Below are 18,970 nucleotides of genomic sequence, written 5' to 3' on the forward strand. Positions count from 1 at the left end.
CTCCCCTTCTCCCCTTCTCTCCGTCTCTTTCTCTCTCTCTGTCTGACTCTGTCTCTGTCTCTGTCTCTGTCTCTGTCTCTGTCTCTGTCTCTGTCTCTGTCTCTGTCTCTGTCTCTGTCTCTCTCTCTCTCTCTCTCTCTCTCTCTCTCTCTCTCTCTCTCTCTCTCTCTCTCTCTCTGTGTCTCTCTCTCTCTGTGTCCCTCTCTCTCTGTCTCTCTGTCTCTCTTTCTCTGTCTCTCTCTCTCTCTCTCTCTCTCTCTCTCTCTCTCTCTCTCTCTCTCTCTCTGTCTCTCTCTCTGTGTCTCTCTCTGTCTCTCTCTGTCTCTTCCCCCCCTCTCTCTCTCTCTGTCTCTCTCTGTCTCTCTCTCTGTCTCTGTCTCGCTCTCTCTCTCTCTCTCGCTCTCTCTCTCTGTCTCGCTCTCTCTCTCTCTGTCTCTCTCTCTCTCTCTGTCTCGCTCTCTCTCTCTGTCTCTCTCTCTCTGTCTCTTCCCTCTCTCTCTCTCTCTCTCTCTCTCTCTCTCTCTCTCTCTCTCTCTCTCTCTCTCTCTCTCTCTTTCTCCTCTTTCTCTCTCTCTCTCTCTCTCTCTCTCTCTCTCTCTCTCTCTCTCTCTCTCTCTCTCTCTGTCTCTCTGTCTCTCTCTGTCTCTCTCTGTGTCTCTCACTCTGTCTCTCTCTGTCTCTCTCTCTCTGTCTCTTCCCCCCTCTCTCTCTCTCTCTCCCTCCTTCCGTCTCTCTCCGTCTCTCTCTCTGTCTCTTCCCCCCCTCTCTCACTGTCTATCTCATGCTGGCTTGAACACTGCCCCCTAGATGTTGTTAATTTTTTTGGAGATTTCTCTCTTTCTCTGTCTGTCTTTCTGAAGTTTTAAAATGTTGCATTTAATGCTGCCCCCATAGGATTGTTGTTGAGGTTAGTGTTTTGGAGAGATCTCTGTCATACACTGCTCGCCACCTGGTTTTAAGTGCCTGTCTGCCCTGCCATTCAGTCCTCGGCGTGATGAACGAGTGAAGTAATCAAACAAAGCACCACAGTAAACCCCAGGTAATGAAAGCGGGAAACTGGTGGTGAAGGTGATCGGGCCTCAGCACTGTGACCACTTCACGCATTTTGCGTCTCATTTTTCTCCTGTCTGTTTTTTCATGTCCTTTATCACCTGTCACTATTAGTCTGCTTCGTTTGAAATCTCCCTCTATATGCAAAGCAGCCTTGCTCAAGGCTTCATTCTCTGATTACCTTGATATTTGCTTTGCCTGAAGTATCAGACACAGTCGATGCCCACGAGTGCAAGGTCTGAAGAATATTGTGAATTGAATGCTGCTCAGAGGGTTTTTGGAGAAGAGAAAATGGGTGGAGACATAATGTTGTGAGCAGTGGGATGAGGGATGAGTAGGGTGAAGGGAGGAAAAAAATAAGAGAGGGGGAGTATCATGAAAATGGGGGGTGGGGTGGGGTGGGGTGGTGGAGAGTCAGCAGATATGTAAGGTGCACAGGGAAAGGCAGAGAGACAAGATGAGGAAAAGAGAAAAAAATAGATTTTTGAAATGTTCGCCTTCCTTTAACGTCATGGAGGGTTACGTTTACCCACAGGGCTTTGCTTACGGTCCATTTTTAAACAAAGGCAGGAAGGGACGGATGGTGATATCCGCCAAAGCCTCACTTAAAAGGCCGGATCAATCGCGGGAAAACCCACTCTCCGAAGACTCCCGAACTATGCTGCCTAATTGAGTGACCTTCGCCTTATGGCGAATCGAGGAAAAAGAGAATTCCATTGTTTGATGACCTTCTTCGTACAGCTGTTGACTTTTAAACATACTAAAACAAGCAGGTGACGTCTTTTGCCAGTGACACTTCCAGCTCAGATCTGTAACGTGGTAAATCTCATTGAAAACGAATTGCCTACACCAGCTGGTTCCTTTATTCGCTGTTCATTAACCTTCACTCATCATCTTATGTCCTCAGATCATTTCCTTATTGCTTTTCCTTTCACTACTTTTGCTCCGTTCTTCAAAATATTAATGTAAGTTTGTTGACAGTGTTATAATCACCGCATGAAGGACCCTGGACCCCTGCTCCCCCCACACAGTCTGTGTTTTGTCTGTCATCCGAAAGCATGTCCTTCTGTCGATCTTATAGTCCGATTGTTGTTTTTGGTGCCACGCCCCCAGCCGTACCTCCCATCCTCTGGTTAAACCTTCCAGTGTCCCCATCTGTCTTTTTCCAGATTTTGTGACCCTCTTGTCCAAAGCCTCCTTATATCCTCTGCATGCGGGAAGGCCTGCTGGCAGAATGAGAACCCTTGCTCACGAGTTCAAATCATGGGACAGTTACATTTACAGTGGTCACACGTCATGTGTGCTTGCCTTGCCTGGAACGGTATGAGATGCATAGGGAGGGAACTGGGGTGAGAGGGCAGGGAGGGTATCACAGTCCATGGAAGCTGAGAGGTCGAAAAAGAGAGAGGGAGAGTGAGAGCGACAGAAAGAGACAGGGAGGCGTTTAAACGTTCACTCGTGCGGAATAAGTGTGTGCCGTCCCACCAGCTGGGATCCAGTGTGCCTATGCCCGCTTAAGCAGCGCGTCATGCTGACACGGCACGTGACAGGCCTCTCGACTCACTTGGCCTGCTGCAATACAACTGGATAAAGCACCAATCTTGGATCTGGCAACCCAGTCGGGATGATCCATCCCAAAGCTCCAGTGACCCATATATCTATCTACTTTGTGTTCTTGTTTCTTGGTCATCTTAGAGCACTTTGAACAAGGCATTTGTTCCCATTGGATGTTTCATCTTCAAAAAGTAATTGCTTTATTCTCGTGAGTGGAATGGTCACACAATGAAGAGACTGGCTAAGTTTGAGTGGGGGTATTGTTAGTGAAGCAGAGCACCTTATCCATCCGAGTGGTGATTTTATGAATGGCTTGGGAGGAGAGCATGGCATTTGGGTGGCCGAACCCAGGCGCACGAAGAAGGCCAAACGAGATGTACTTGAGTAGTATTTAAATAGGATGTGATTAGCTGGCCAAGCCTTCTAGCATAGCTGCAACCAAAGTTCTAGCAGATTCTTTTTCACGAGCTTCATGCTGGGCGTCTGCTTGCATTCTTTTTTCCCCCTCTTTTGTTTACCCATAATTTGCTGGCTGAGCGGGGATATGGCAAGAAAGCTCATCAAAGATTTGAAAGCGGATCGTTCTAATGGTATAATTCCATGCTTCGGCACAGATGCCTTCACTGTAATTAGGACAAGTCTCCCCAAACCCACTCCCCCCCCTTGCATTCACCTCGCCCAGTCCAACCTCCACCCCTCCCCCCCCCCAAATGCAGGTTTTACTCTAATTAGTAAATTACGATGAAAATTGCATCAGGCTAATTAGCCAGTGTTTCATCGTCTCACAGAGTTGGGGTTTAATTAGCCATGACCCTACGATGCAGCTGGAAACTTTTTTTTTTTGCAACAGGCAGCTTCATTGGCAGCTACAGCTCTTATGGTGGAGGTTTGGAAAGTGGCAAACTATGCAGTGTGATGCCTTTGTGGTCTCTCACAACCAACAAATGCTCTACATGTCCACCTGCAAATCGTGATTTGATGGTTCACTTACCGCAAAAGGTGTGCACAGCAGAAACTACTCTATCCATCCATCCATTAGGACCATACTCTGTGCAGAGCGTTGGTGCTGCTGAAGCAGTCTCCTTGGCTATTGGGCACAATCCTGGACAGGTCACCACTCCGACACAGGATACCAGCAAGCTGGCACTCATTTTGCCGACCTCGGAAGGATGACAGGTATAGTCAACTCCACCTGGTATTAATTCAATAGCCGAGTGGGATTTGAACTCAGGATCCCAGGATCCCAAGCCCACCACCCAAACCATTAAGGCGACACCAGGCATAAACAACTCCTGCTTCACCAAAATCCGAACTTGGACTTTTAATAACATGTCATTATGCAATCTGATGTAGGGGCCATCTCCATATTATATATGCAACAAAATGGTGGAGTTTCCCCCAACCCCATCCTCAATATGAGACCATGACAACCTCAACTCGTTCCCTGCCCTAATCTTGTTCCCCCTTCTTTCTTACCTCCTTTCCAGTGACTTCTGATGAAATTACAACACCATTATCCCCAAGTTCTTTCTTCCAAATTTCAATATTTTCAAAAATATTTGTCATTTAGTCCAGAAACATCACTCTTGAAATACCACCTTTCCTCCCATCATCTTCGGTGATTAATCTCTGGAATTAACACCGTCTGACCCTGCTATTCGTGGGGGATATGTTCCTGAAAAATGCCGCAAATGTCAGGGTCTGCGAATGTCGGGCCAATTTTATTTATTTATTTATTTATTTAATGTTCTCTTTTTTTTTAAAACATGGTTTAGGCTGGTGGTAGAGCGACTTCACAGAACAAATCAGGACACAACATAACAAAGGGAACAGTAAGAGAAAGGGGAACAACAACAGCAGGGTGGAGGGAGAAAGTAGACAGAGACAGACAAACAAGGGATGCAGGTAACGATGATGGGTAAGGGGGAACACAAAGGGTGGACAATATGGAAACATAAGCAAAATTGTGTTTGACCAGTTTGTGATTTTGTCAAGGTCTGAGTAAAGGGAAGAGGCTGCTGCCTCTGTCAGAAGGATGAGAGATGTCAAGGCAGAGGGTGGAGTCATTTGCAAAGAGCGAAAGAGGATTTTCCAGAGTCAGTTATCATTGATGAAGATAAGTAATAATACGGGTCTAGAACACACCCTGGAGTACTTCAGCCTTGACAGGTAGAGGAGATGAAAGGGTTCTGTTGAGAGCCACACATTGTCCATGACAGTGGAGGAAGTCGGTAATCCAGGAGTGGAGTTGGCCTTGGAATCCAAAGGCAGACAGTTTGGAGAGCAAGGCAGAATGCCAGACTATCAAAAGCTCGAGATATGTCCAGAGAGACGGCCCGGATCTTATTTCTGATATTGAGGGCCTTCACCATTGTTGGGAGAATTGAAGCAACATGTCCAAGGTAGAGTGACCAGGTCTGAATCCGAATTGATTATCCGAGATGATGCTGTTCGAATGAAGGAATGATTTTATGTCAACTGCAATGATGGATTCCATGACCTTGCTGATGATTGGAAGTAAGGCCTAAGTCACATTTGCCACGGCGGCCGTGAGGTCTCCAAAATCTACGGCCACTAGCAATTATACGGCGCCGCAGTATTTCCATGGTCACACAATGTAGCAGTCACATATGTTTTTATTTTTCTGGGAGCCGCACGGCATATTTAGAAATTGTGGAGACCGAAAACGTGGGGTTGCCGTATGGTCTTTGATTTGATGTCGCACGGTGACCTTAGAGCATCCCTGTGGCAGCCATATAATTTTCAAGGCAGACGCAAGGTAGCCCCAAGGTGCCCGCAAGGCGACTGCAGGGGGGCCTTAAGGCAAACGTGCGGCCAGACGGACGGTAACGAGTGGGTATATATACCAGTTCTTTTTTTACTGAAATAAAAATATAACAGTTCGGAATATACCAGTACATGGTGCCCCCAGAATCCGAATTGAATTCGTTCCAGGAGGCTGTTCGGATTGCAAAAAGTTCGATTCCCAAACTATTTTCCCAATAAGAAATAATGGAGTGAATTAATCTGTTCTTGGACCCCAAGAAAACCCACTTTCAAGACACTTTCAACTGAAATTCCCCATGTTTTAGATAAAATAAGATGAGTTATTGACCTTCAGTGGCGGTGTATTGTATGTAAACTGGTACAATCACCAATCCAAAGGTCCACACAGGCTCGAGCTCCGGCCTGGGTTCCGATCGCTCGCGCACTCTGCGAGCGCTGCCCCCAGGGCAGCTCATCAAACATGATGCCCCCAGAACCACAATCACTTTAATCAAATGCATCGGGCTGACGTAATCATGGATATTCCAAATTACAACCGGTTTTTCTGTGAAATTAAATCCTTGCCCGACAGTCCGTCACACCACGTGATCGGATTGCTTTTTTGTTATTAATTAAAACACAAGATGAGTAAAAAAGAAAAAACAGCACAAATCAAGGTGAAAACACGAGGTAAAGTATCGATCGACACACGAGAGATGCTTTCACGAGGACTTCCACCGACGAACTGAATGAACAAAGCGCGAAGATGCGGCTCGAACAGGTGGGGGAGACACGTGAACAAACATGAACGCTACGTTGTGTTCGGTTTTTGAAATTGTGTTCGGTTTTTCGGGCAAAATTCATTTTTCATTGATAAGAGACGACGGCAGCCGTATGAATAACGCAAGCCCACCGTACGCCCTACGTACGGTCGACGTAAAACACAACTACGTCACAACTACGGCATGTCGAATTGCTACGGCCAACGTAGAAATGAAAAAAGTTATAACTCCGCGTTATAATTCCACGGCGACCCCTACGGCCTGTAAAAGATAGCCAAACGGCATAGGGCCACCCTGAGGCCACCTCAGAAACTCTGCGGCCGCCGCACATTTCTGTCAATTTCTGCCAACTCAATTCAGAGGGCGTACGGCCGCCGTATCCTCGCCGTAGAGCAAATGTGACTTCGGCCGAAGCAAATTAGGCTGAAGATAAGGCGATCCGCTTTTGCACCTTTTTAAATGTAAAACTGTGATGTTGATAGAAGACCAGTTCTGAAGTGAAAAAATAAATAAATAATAACAATTGTAAAAGCAAAACGTGAATACGTGAAGCGCGAATGTAAAAGCAGGTCATACTTTATGATCCGCGAATATGCAGGATCCACAAACAGCGAATCCATGAATAGCGGAGTCTGACAGTACATATACAGATAAAATGTGAATAAGTTACATAAACAGAGAAGATTGCAGAAGTATTCAACCCCTAAAACATTCTTAGTTGCATAAGTATTCAACCCCATTGCCAAATTAACCCGAAATCACTTCAGGAACAAGTTATTTGTTTGAAAAGTTAAAAACCGAAGTGTAATAGGTTTCACCTGCATGTAATCAGTGGTTTAACTTAAAAATTAACCTCCCCCACTCATCTAAGGAGTTTTCAGGTGGAACTCACTTCCATCCATTCCATCCATTGGGACCAGACTGTGCAGAGCGTTGGTGCTGCCTAAGCAGTCTCCTTGGCTATTAGGCACAATCCTGGACAGGTCACCACTCCGACACAGGATACCAGCAAGCTGGCACTCATTTTGCCAACCTCAGAAGGATGACAGGCAAAGTCAACCCCACCTGGTATGAATTCAACAGCTGAGTGGGATTTGAACTCAGGATCCTCGGATCCCAAGCCCACCACCCTAACCATTAAGGCAACACCAGGCATGTCAACCAACTCACTTGGTCAACCAACAAGGCAAACGTGAAGACCAAGGATCTTTGCAAATAAGTCAGACATAAAGTGGTAGAGAAACACTGTTCAGGAGAGGATTTTTTGAAGATTTCAAAGTCACTCATTATCCCTTTGAGCACGGTGAAATCCATTATTAAGAAGGGGAAGACGTATCGTACCGCCTAAACTCTATTCAGATTAGGTCACCCATCCAAACTCAGCAGTCGGGCTACCAAGAAACTGGTTTGAGATGTCATTGTAAATCCAACAATGACTTTGAAAGATCTGCAAGGCTCTATATCTGAGATGGGGGCCATTGTTCATCAATCCAGAATATCCCGTTCCCTTCACAAAGCTGGCCTCCATGGACAGGTGGCAAGAAAGAAGCCATTACTGAAAAAGACACATCTAAAAGCTCACATGGAGCTTGTGAAAAAGCATCTTGAAGATACTGCAGGCATGTGGAGAAACTTTTCGTGATCAGACGAGACAAAAATTGAACTTTTTGGTCTAAATTCAAAGTGTTCGGTCTGGCCAAGCCTTACACTGCACATCACCCAGTCAACACCATCCCTACTGTCAAGCAAGGTGGTGGCAGCATCATGTTATGGGGCTGCTTTTCATCAGTAGGGACTGGCAAGCTTGTCAAGATATAAGGGACATTGGACGGTGCAAAGTACAAGAGAATCCTTGATAAAAACCTGCTTGGATCAGCCATGAATCTGAAACTGGGTAGGAGATTCACATTTCAGCAGGACATTGATCTGAAGTAGAAAACTAAAGCCACACTGGAGTGGCTGAATAAGAAGAAAATAAATGTTCTTGAGTGGCCCAGTCAAAGTCCTGACTTGGACCCAATTGAACATTTATGGTGAGACTTGAATATTGTTGTCCATCAACGATCCCCATCAGACTTGGCAGAACTATAGCAATGTTCACATGAAGAATGGGCAAGGATTTCAACAACTCACTGTGAAAAGCTCGTAGAGACCTACCCACAAAGACTCATAGCAGTCATTGCGGCAAAAGGTGCTTCCACCAAGTACTGATCTATCGTGCTGAATACTTTTACAACCAGTGAATTTTGATTTGTACATGTTTTTTTTTCAGGTATCCCTGACATGTAACCTCCTTCAACTATAACAGTGTTTAGTTTGATCTCTTCAGTTATGAATAAAAAATTTCATTAGGAAAAATTGTTTCGACATCATTCATAATTCATCTAAATGAGGCATTATTGGTACGGGGTGAATACTTTTGCAGGCCACCATATGAACACTCATTTTCCTGAATCTCATGAAATACTTCACTGAACCAAGTCCTTTTTGGCTGCTCTGTATCCAAACGAAGCACACATATGTTGTTCAATGAAGCGCTGCTCTCCTTTGTGGGTCGGGACTCCGAGATCCCACCTTACAACTTGGAATTTTTTCCGAATATTTAGTGTTACCCACCAGGAAGCTGAGACATAGGCCCTCTGACACAATTCTAGAGGCATCTCAGCCTTTTACAACTTGTCATCTCTTTGTGCATTTTGTACCTTTTCAGCTTTCAGTCAATTTGTACCCTCACCCTCATAGGTATGCACACAATTATGCATTGCTCAATAAACACTTCTCTCCCTCAAGAAAAACACAATACTCCAGAATTTTCACTCACCTATATTTTCTCCTAAATCTCATTCATCTTGAAGTCTCCTTATATCCACCTGATACAAATATTTTCTGAAGTCATTTAAGGAGGCAGTTCACCATAATGCTGTCATACAAATATGACGTTATGCTCCACCCTCTCCCACCCACCCCCAAATATACCTGTAATCATTTCTTCTTCCACTGATCTCGTTCACCTGTGCCTTACATTTTTGCTTCTTCCCCAAAGCCATATTGTCAGTATGGTAAACCTCCACACTCTGCCAATTCGCTTTTCCATGAGCCTCGATTTCCACATAAAAAGGTTGCTTGCTTTATGAGGGCAGATTATCAGCAGGAGAGGAGAGGAAAAGCAGGTTTGATGTTTGGCAACACAAGAACGTGTGTGCTAACAATAGGCCGTCATACCTTGCTGTGCCAACGGCGGGCACGATACACAGCCAGAGCCCAAGGCACATGACACAACATCGCGGCAATAGCGATAATGAAAGTACAAACGTGACAGTTACTGCCACAGCACTTCCCATAAGTGGCATTGCATTTTGGAAAACATATGTTGTCGATGACATGGGTGTTTTCTTTTTTGGTGCTTGTTTGTTTATTTATTTATTTATTTATTTAATTATTTTGCTTGATTTAAAAAAAAAAACGACACAGATGAGGGATTTAAATTTTTTTTTTATTTTAGCAAAGCTGATAACCATGCAGTATTAAACTCTAAATTCAAGGCACCCCCTGCCAGTTGTAAATAAGAAAGATGGAATAATGGAACACAAGTGCAGCATACTGCCATATGGAGGATTGCTGGGCCTGCCATCTGTCCTGGCTGTGATTTTAGCGCGATATAATCGCTCTAATCTGCTTATCCCGTTCCGGTATTGTCTGTGCTTCCTTGAGGCCTGGTGTGGCTAGGGGGTGGGATTGGGGGGGGGGAGGGAGGGAGAAGATCTTTTCACAACATGGAACTATTATGTCATTATAACAAAAATGGGTACCTGGAAGATCAACTCAGTTCTTTCTTGGGTTTTGAAAGAAATGGGATGACAATAAGTAAACCGTGGACGAACCTATTTCAATCCACTGAAGGATGAAGGCCTCCCTCGGCTTATGTTGAGTGGTGTTTGTGGCATAATCAACGTGCTCCTCGAGTGCAGGTTGGTGAGGGTGAGCAACTAGGGACATCGAACCCACACGAGCCAGTGAAAAACAGAAATGAGTCTTTAACCACTCGATCAAACACCTTGCTGAGGTTTAAGCATATCACTTGAAAATATGAACGTAAAAAGTCTGCCTGACGAGAATTTAGGAAGTGAAATGATGGACGTCCCATCAAGGTTTATGTAGTCGTAGCTAAATTTCTTGAAGAAGTGGAAGACAAATTGTATCTTCAAAAATTCTACAGTCTTTGTCTGTCTCGGGCTATGAAGGAGGGAATGAGTAAATCTGGAAACAGATTCAGGTTCATCAGCTGATTGCTATTCCATCATTGCATTCTTTATCCTTTAATGCCATTTGCGTAAAGATGTGACAGGGCAGATCCATAGCATGTATCTTTGCAATGTGACTTGTCATCAAGAATAAGAAATGAAAAACTTTCAACAATTACATCGGCATTCAAATATTAAATGAAAGACCAAACAGGTCAAGAATAATAGAAGGTGATAAAAAGAAAGAAAAAAAACAGAGAATAAAGCAGGCCAAGACCTATAAGCTAAATGAAAGAAATAATAATTATGACATCATAAGGTCTGTGTGTGTGTGTGTGTGTGTGTGTGTGTGTGTGTGTGTGTGTGTGTGTGTGTGTGTGTGTGTGTGTGTGTGTGTGTGTGTGTGTGTGTGTGTGCGCGTGCGTGTGTGTGTGTGTGTGTGTGTGTGTGTGTGTGTGTGTGTGCGTGTGTGTGAGTGTGTGTGTGTGTGTGTGTGTGTGTGTATATATGTATGTGTGTATATAACATATATATATATATATATATATATATATATATATATATATATATATATATATATATATCTCTCTCTCTCTCTCTCTCTCTCTCTCTCTCTCTCTCTCTCTCTCTCTCTCTCTCTCTCTCTCTCTCTCTCTCACACACACACACACACACACACACACACACACACACACACACACACACACACACACACACACACACACACACACACACACGAAATATACTGTTCCAGTGGAATAAATCCTCTGTATAACAAAAGAAATCCTATGTATAATAACAAGAATATGAAAACGAATGTGTGTTTAAATGTTTGGTATGTAGGGGTGGGGATGGGAAGTAAAAGTAACCTGTAAATGGGACCACAATCGAAACGCAAATGACAACAGGGATAATGCAGTGGTGCATTGGTGGTTGAGGATATGTGAAAGTCGGGCAGATATAGCAAGAGAGAGAGAGAGAGAGAGAGAGAGAGAGAGAGAGAGAGAGAGAGAGAGAGAGAGAGAGAGAGAGAGAGAGAGAGAGAGAGAGAGAGAGAGAGAGAGAGAGAGAGAGAGAGAGAGACAGCAGATTGTTATAATGAGAGGGGGCTCAGATTAACAGATTATCATAATAAGAAAGCAGTGATTTATTGGGCGGAGGGAGGGGGGTGGTTTGTGCCCAGCTGGTCCAACTCTGTAGGAAAGGGGACAGAGGGGAGTGTATGTAGGGGAGGGGGGAACTTAGGGTTTGGTAGAGTGGGGAGAAAGAAAGAGAGAGAGAGAGAGAGAGAGAGAGAGAGAGAGAGAGAGAGAGAGAGAGAGAGAGAGAGAGAGAGAGAGAGAGAGAGAGAGAGAGAGAGAGAGAGAGAGAGAGAGAGAGAGAGAGAGAGAGAGAGAGAGAGAGAGAGAGAGAGAGAGAGAGAGAGAGAGAGAGAGAGAGAGAGAGAGAGAGAGAGAGAGAGAGAGAGAGAGAGAGAGAGAGAGAGAGAGAGAGAGAGAGAGACTGAGACTACGAAGTGGAGCTGAGCAAGACAGACAGACAGATGGGAGAGCTGGCGCGGGGTCATTAAGTTGCTGACCTGACAGCTGTACACGACAGCGTGTGACCCCGATGCACACGAGGACACAAACAGTGACAGTCGTGCCCATAAAGGTCTGGTAGAAGTGCAGGCGCATACAGGGCCTACATGAAACAAAGGAGACACACGGCGTGGTGGCCTATGGCATCCAGAACAATGATGGTGCTACGCAAATACCAGGCCATCCATGAGAAAAGGAAAAACAAAGATTTGTGTCCTCCATCGAGAATTTTCAATACAACCTTAAGTGGGATGGGACCCAGAATGTTAATTGCACTTTTATATTTATCACTACAATTATGCTCACCATTATGGTCGTCATCTTGGAATAATGTGTTCGAAATGGATTTCTCCTTGCTTGTATTTTGTTAGGTTGGAGAAGCATTATATATTTTTGGCCAAACTGGATTTAGGATGGCAACCTGTCACTTTCATTAATTATACACGATCGCGCTAATTACGGTTCCGGTGCGTGTGCTAGGAACAGAAGGTGCTCGGTAATACGTTACTGAATTAGCATTTTAAATAGCAGCGAATGGGAGGGGTTTTGTTGGGGTCTTGCACTTAGAATGAAAATGGGAGCATCCAAAATATTGCGCCTGAGCTGCATCATGTCACGATGGTTGTGCCGTCGTGTTTGTCAACCTTGCCAACAAGACGTGAGATGCTGGAGTTGGGAGCTGATGCTGAGCTTCCCAGTTGCTAGGGTGTGCTTCCACCTTCGGCCTGGCTTCTGCCTGAAGGAGTTCGCCCCACCCCATCCCACGCAATAGTCCTTCAGATGAGCACAATTTAAGGAGTGAGGTGGTCCAGGTGGACTTTTACGAGTTTCCAGCCTGCTGGAAAGTGAGATGACTTGCTTGCCGAAGGCATTGATAGAATTAAGCATAGGAATGGAGCAGCAGTGTTTCTGGGAATGAAAAGGTCATTCCATAGCAACTTGCGGTGCCAAATATCTTCCCCAACCTTCCGTGAAAGTTGATAGCTTTTTCCTCTGCCGGAGACTGGACCATCCAGGACGACGCATGAGCAAACGCAGAAACATTCACTGTGTTATGTCGTCCCGTTGGTGAGCGGACGTGAGAATGAGCTTGGCTCTTGCCTGTGCGATTCATCATGGCTTGGTGAGCAAAGCTTCGCTGAATGCACAGTTTGCGCATGCCACATCATAGCCATTCCAGCTGCCTGGCCATCTTATTGGGCTGCTAAGCTCTTTGGAATTGTGTGATAAACATTGGGCTAAACCTCTCAATAACGGTGACACGTGCCAGACCCTCGAGCAAAACTTTATACGGTCACTTGTGGAGTTGAAAAGGTAGCCCATCCAATTTCAGACTACAAGAGAAAAATGAATTGCTGCAGCCAGTGGCAATGGATGCAGGAATAGACAATGAAGCTTCCTGCTGTTGTTTTGGGATTGTTCAGATTCTTATGTAGTTTTATCATTTCGTGCAGCTTCAATTGGAGGAGTCGTGCTGTACTTGCTATGGCCTTTGTTGTGATCAAAATGGAACCTGGGGGATGTTGAACGTATGCATTTGTACTCTTCGAGGAGTCCACTTGCCGACGTTTGCCTGTGGACTTCCACCTCGAGATCTTGCGTCTGTTAAATCTCCATGCTCTCGGCAGTACCGTTCTTTCTCCCCAAGCATTAGCTTTGCTTTGAAATCGATTCCCCCCCAAAAATTAACATCAACATCATTTGTATGATGACGAAGATTCCTTTCTCGCGGATGGACATCCTTGAGATGACACACCACCCACCCCCTTTGTGGTGTTCCATCAGTGGTGCTGTTTTGTGCCCAAAAGAAGGAAGATGCAGCTTAAAAATTCATCTCAGGGTTCCATTAGATTTCCAACTTGAACATCATGATGTTTATATCACAGGGTCATATTGTTGTGATAAACATGTTGTCTACTTGTAAACTTGTCAAATGTGAGATTCTATAATTACATGAAGGATCGCATGATGTAAAGTCCAGCCCAGAAATGTAAAATTGCCTCAACAAGCCGTTCATCATCAACCAGTTTGTGAAACACCAGCTTGCTCATTGCAGTAATATTTGACCCATTTTTTGTGAGGAAATCTCAGTTGCAATTGACAGCTTGGCTCAGAAATGTTTCTTAGTTTATATTTTCTGAGGTTGGCCAACCTGTTGGGTTGTATACATTGGCCTAATATCACTCCAATGAGCAAACGTGTGCTTGCCAAGCAAATTGGGACATCCTTTGCCATGCACTTTACACTGGGCCAATCTTTCCTTGCTGGTCTTGCAATCCGGTCCATGCAGGGCTTTATGGGACAAATGGTAAGTATAGCACGAGGAAGCTCTGATGCTTCTGATTTTTTTGTTTTTCAGTTCAGCCTTATATTTGCTTGGATTGCCTGTCTTGGCTTTGGCGCTGAACACACTTCCCGTCGCGAAATTTCCCTGCACACAGATGATGTTTTTGTAAGTGGAAGATGTAACCATGTGGAAAAATGGCAAATCTTGTGATGCATTGGAATGCGAGATGTGTGCATGACAAATATGTGGGGGTGCAGGGAAGGGTGAGGGTATGGATTGGGAGGTGCGAAGGTGTAAGGAAGGTGGAGGAGGTGAAGAAAGCAAAAAACGAACATACTCAATATGTGTCCTGAGTGCATTGAGAACACGACGCGAGACCTTACTGCTGTGAACTTCCCTCTGTCCCTCTGAGTCCCACTATGTACAAAGCTGCCAATGTGCAGAGCCGCCCTGTACCCTGACCCACCGGTGCCGCTTGGCTGGATTATTGACAAACAGAGTGATCGCTGCGTCAACAGTCGATACTTGCGCAGATACAATCACGGGCTGAGATCTACAGCCACTCGCAATCGTGTCAATCTGGTTAGATCTCAATCGGATAGTTAGACCAGATGTGGCCAGGCGGGCGCTGTGTGTTGCTGTTCTGAGCTACACACAAGTTCCAAAGTCTACGTAATAAAAATTCAAAGGAATTTTTTTGCTGTGTGCACTGTACGAGCAACGCACTCTATGACTAATGCATTTTAACATGTACAGCACAATGTATTGTGGTATGAAGTGAAAGCTTTTGCTCATTTATTTAGGCCTCAACTAAGCCATCATATGCCAAAATAATCCCCGCCATTTATGTTCTGAAATGTAAGTGATAGCCTAGTTTCGTGAATTCCCCCAGGTTGTTCTCACGTAGCTCAGCAGGTGTGCAGTTCACTCATGCAGGCCTGGTGGGAGCGAAGTCCAACGTTTTGATGCACTTCCCGGCCAGTGCTGGAAATCAATTCCGGGTTCAGTACGATCTGTATTCCAGCAGCGCTCATGCTAAAATTAAAGCACCGTCTCCAGAGGCCACCTAATGTGCTTAATTAGTGCTGCCCTTCTACAACTGTGCAGCCATTCAGAAGAACTGCATGCGTGATTTGCAGGGTGGCCGTTAAAACTCAGCCGGGTCTCTCTGGTCTTGCCGGGAGCGCAGGAAGAATGGCGGAATCATCTCGGTGAAGAGTCGCTGTCAAAGTACAAGTGCCAAAGTTCGAGTGGTCTGTTTGTTCCGAGTGCTGTGTTGTCCATGTTTTAAAAAAAGAAACCCTTAACCCGTTCAAAATGGTGACTATCCTGCCCGCCCAAGCGATGGTGTGGCTAACTGCCTGCTGCAGGTGGATAATTGCACTTTGGTGATGACGATGGGATCCAGGAGATGAAAAGGCCCTCAAATCCGATTCAAACGGCTCCCCGGCACGCGAGGCACAGTCGGACGTGACAGTTATCTCACAGCCTTACAGACGCTGCAATCTTCGCCGACGATCACCTTTTTCAACGTCTCGCACAATGCTTTCTCTCTCCCCCGCTTTCTCTGTCACCGAAGCGACTCCCAGCGAGCCTGGGAAGTGTCGCACATCAAAGGTATTAAATTATGCCACGAGGAAAGGGACATAATGAAGACGATATGAATTTGATGTCAAGCCAGATCCACATTTCCCGTGCATTACCGGCGTGATAGGTCAAGACTAATGGTGTGATTTATAGACCTGAAAGGATCGGAGAGCTGATAAAAGGCTGCTTAGGCGGCTTGCCTGAAAAGCAGCATTATCCTTGCAGTGATGCAGTCCTTGTTAAAAATGAAACACCTATTGATGTGCACTATTGCAGTTTGATGCAGTCTGTAACGTCAGCAGTGTGTTGTGTGTACAATATATACAGCTCTATTTTAATGCGTACGATCTATGTTATTACTCAGAGTGACTGATTGTCGAAACACAGATGCATTGTGTCAAATGAGATTAAAGGTTGCGACGCATGTATAAAAGTCATGATTTCCAACTGGTTCGTTGTGTGGATCATCAAGAGCATCAAAAAAAGTAAACTTGGTGAACAATTAATTATGTGTGGATAAATAATATTATTAGCCAAATACGTTCACAGAATGTATCTAATAATAGGTTAGCATAGCTCAGGACTGAACAATGTAGCAACATGACGTGCCATTGATTCCACCGGATGGTAAAAACGACACCCGTTGGACTGAGTGGCGTCGTGTCACAGATTTTGTAAGATGTGGACTGGACCTAATCCGATGGCCTAACAGATTTCAAGGAAACTTGATATCCGGATATTGTGATGACTTAGCCAGGTGTTTGACATTCGTATCAGGTTTCTCCAATGCTGTGCCAAACAGATATAAATAATCACCATCTTAGCCATCCCATCATCCATCGACACTTGACCATGAAATAAAGGTAATCGGACCATTGGGTGTACCTGCTTGAGTACTCACTTAATGACTGTGACTCCAGGTTCGAGTCTCTCACCTCTCATGAGAAATGATAGGAAATTTTTGTAAGGGTGTATATTGTGTTGATTTCCTTATTGTGACCCATAATGCCCATTGTGTTCAAGTAAACACACTTTAAATGGAATTATCCTGCAACTCCTAATACTCATTTTTTTTTAAAGCACAGGCTTTTGAGAACCCGAGAATCGATTGAATCTGATGGATCACATGATGCCTGTACAGTTCCTGTATTGACATGAGAAGTCCTAAACTATGAAACTATGCCAATTGCGAGGAGACTGGACATTGCACAGCACCCCCCCTTCCCACTCAAGCCACCCCAGCCCCAAAGCAAAACCCATTTTAGTCCCGGATGAAGATCACTTTGTGATTGAAACATTGGATCTGAGCTTTTCCTTGTTTGGAAGCTGTCTGAGTTGGTGGTACCTTCATTTTCCATGCCTGCAGCCCATTACTGCACTTGCAGTGACACAAACTGTGTACACGATGTATTTACATTGCAATAATGGATTAGACATTATTCATATGAAATTGTTTTCCTCCATTTTATGAAATGGTCTGAAATTTTATTCTTCCGACGACTTTCACCCGTTTGATTGGAACCAAGTCTCGGTCTTAGGCAGAGTATTCATGTCTTACTTGAGAACCAGGAACTTATGAAGGTGGCCTGACGAGCAAACCCAGAAATCTCCGTTCCTGTTGTGAGATTATCATATTATGAAATGTTAAACTTTTTATTCGATTCTCGTGACTGTTGTGTTCAGACGGCATCTCACGATGCATCAAATATATCAACAATCCCTGCCAGTAGCACGTCCAGGGACAGATATTTGGAGGGGTTACTTATGTGAGCGGTGCTTTTAATAGAAGTATAATATACACAGAAATAGCTAATTTCAATGAGTACACTACAGCAAAAAACAAGGCCCATTCGTTGGCTTTTGCAACTCAACAAATCCGTCAATAATATTTTCAGTGTTTGGAAGACTGTCCCCGGTGAGCCAGCAGCATGACAAGTGACTCCAGTCTGTCCTCCTGTCGTCGTCGTGCCTCCAATTGCTATGCACACCCAGCAAGCATAGGATAAAGCAAAAGTTACATGAATCCAAAAGCCCATGGCAGAAGGATTACATGGATTTTCTATCATCCATGGATGTGGATGCCACCTCAATTACCTATCATGTGGTGGTGAGACAAGGCCACAATGCTCTATTGTCCACTATTTATAAGCATTAATCAGCATCTGACAACTTCGTCCAACAAACGATAAGGTACATTGGCAAATTGTATCAAAAACTACGACTTGAAAGCATGGGGTTCAGCAAAATTATGATTAGAGATCACACAGTGCCTAAAGGTGGCACCACAGGCCAGCACCTTAACGTTATTACACAATAATTTAACCCTGTCGCACTATGAAACACACTGAACTGTTTATCACAGGAATTAGGAAATTGAAAGTTGGGAAACTCCAACAAATAATCAAGGCATTATAATTACCTGCTCGGTTATACTATTAGTGAGCAGCAAACGATTTTGGCTTCACTGCTGTACCTGGCTTGCCAATTGCAAGGGACACTCTTTGGAAGACATGTTGACATAGACGGGTGCCTCAAGTCAAATATTTCAGCCCCAATTATTGCGAAATGACCCTATTTGAAGGAGAATAATCCCATCTCATGGATGGCATTATGTCATTACGCTCCCTTGGGGGCGCCATGGTCCTACCCTTAAGGGCACCATCGTATATATGCCTGTTGGTTGTATGGACCATACTTGGTGGATATTGGGAGGGAGAGGAAGGGAGCGACTACCCGATGATCCCTGGCAGTGATTTTGCATCGGAGCCCAAAGTTGTGGTGATCGATATTTTTCAACATTTGGTATGTGAAATGAATACAATGCATTATTATTTATTGAATGCATGATAACAAGGGTGTCTTTACAGAAGCTAGTGTGAGGGGAAATCTGAAAGGTGGGCATAACATAACTTGACTTGAAATCAAATGACTACATTTTACCATTGCACAACAGTAGTGGTCAGGCAGCATATACCGAACACACCGTTTTGGCCTGTCTTGGCCAACTGATGTTATTGTGCAGTTGTAAAACAATTGCTCATTTTTCATTCATTGGAAATGATGATCATTCTATTATATTGCCATTGAAGACCCTTTGGAATTTTGCCCAGCACCCCACAATCT

At 44.5% G+C, this 18,970-nt stretch overlaps 1 protein-coding gene and 1 long non-coding RNA gene across 9 annotated transcripts in view; one reads left to right on the top strand and one right to left on the bottom strand.

The window, feature by feature from the left end:
• Positions 1 to 18,970, top strand: part of LOC147015753 (transcription factor COE3-like) — a 353,977-nt gene that overhangs the window by 122,882 nt on the left and 212,125 nt on the right. The window lies entirely within an intron of this gene.
• LOC147015755 (uncharacterized) lies at positions 9,633 to 15,440 on the bottom strand. The gene is made up of 4 exons (XR_015049827.1): positions 15,164 to 15,440; positions 11,973 to 12,076; positions 10,034 to 10,138; positions 9,633 to 9,874 (listed from the first exon to the last, which is right to left on the bottom strand). It is a non-coding gene; the product is annotated as an uncharacterized LOC147015755 (long non-coding RNA).

The sequence above is a fragment of the Eptatretus burgeri genome, chromosome 12 (genome assembly GCF_056783735.1).
Source record: "Eptatretus burgeri isolate ZD-2024b chromosome 12, Ebu_testis_v1, whole genome shotgun sequence".
NCBI classification, from domain to species: domain Eukaryota; kingdom Metazoa; phylum Chordata; class Myxini; order Myxiniformes; family Myxinidae; genus Eptatretus; species Eptatretus burgeri.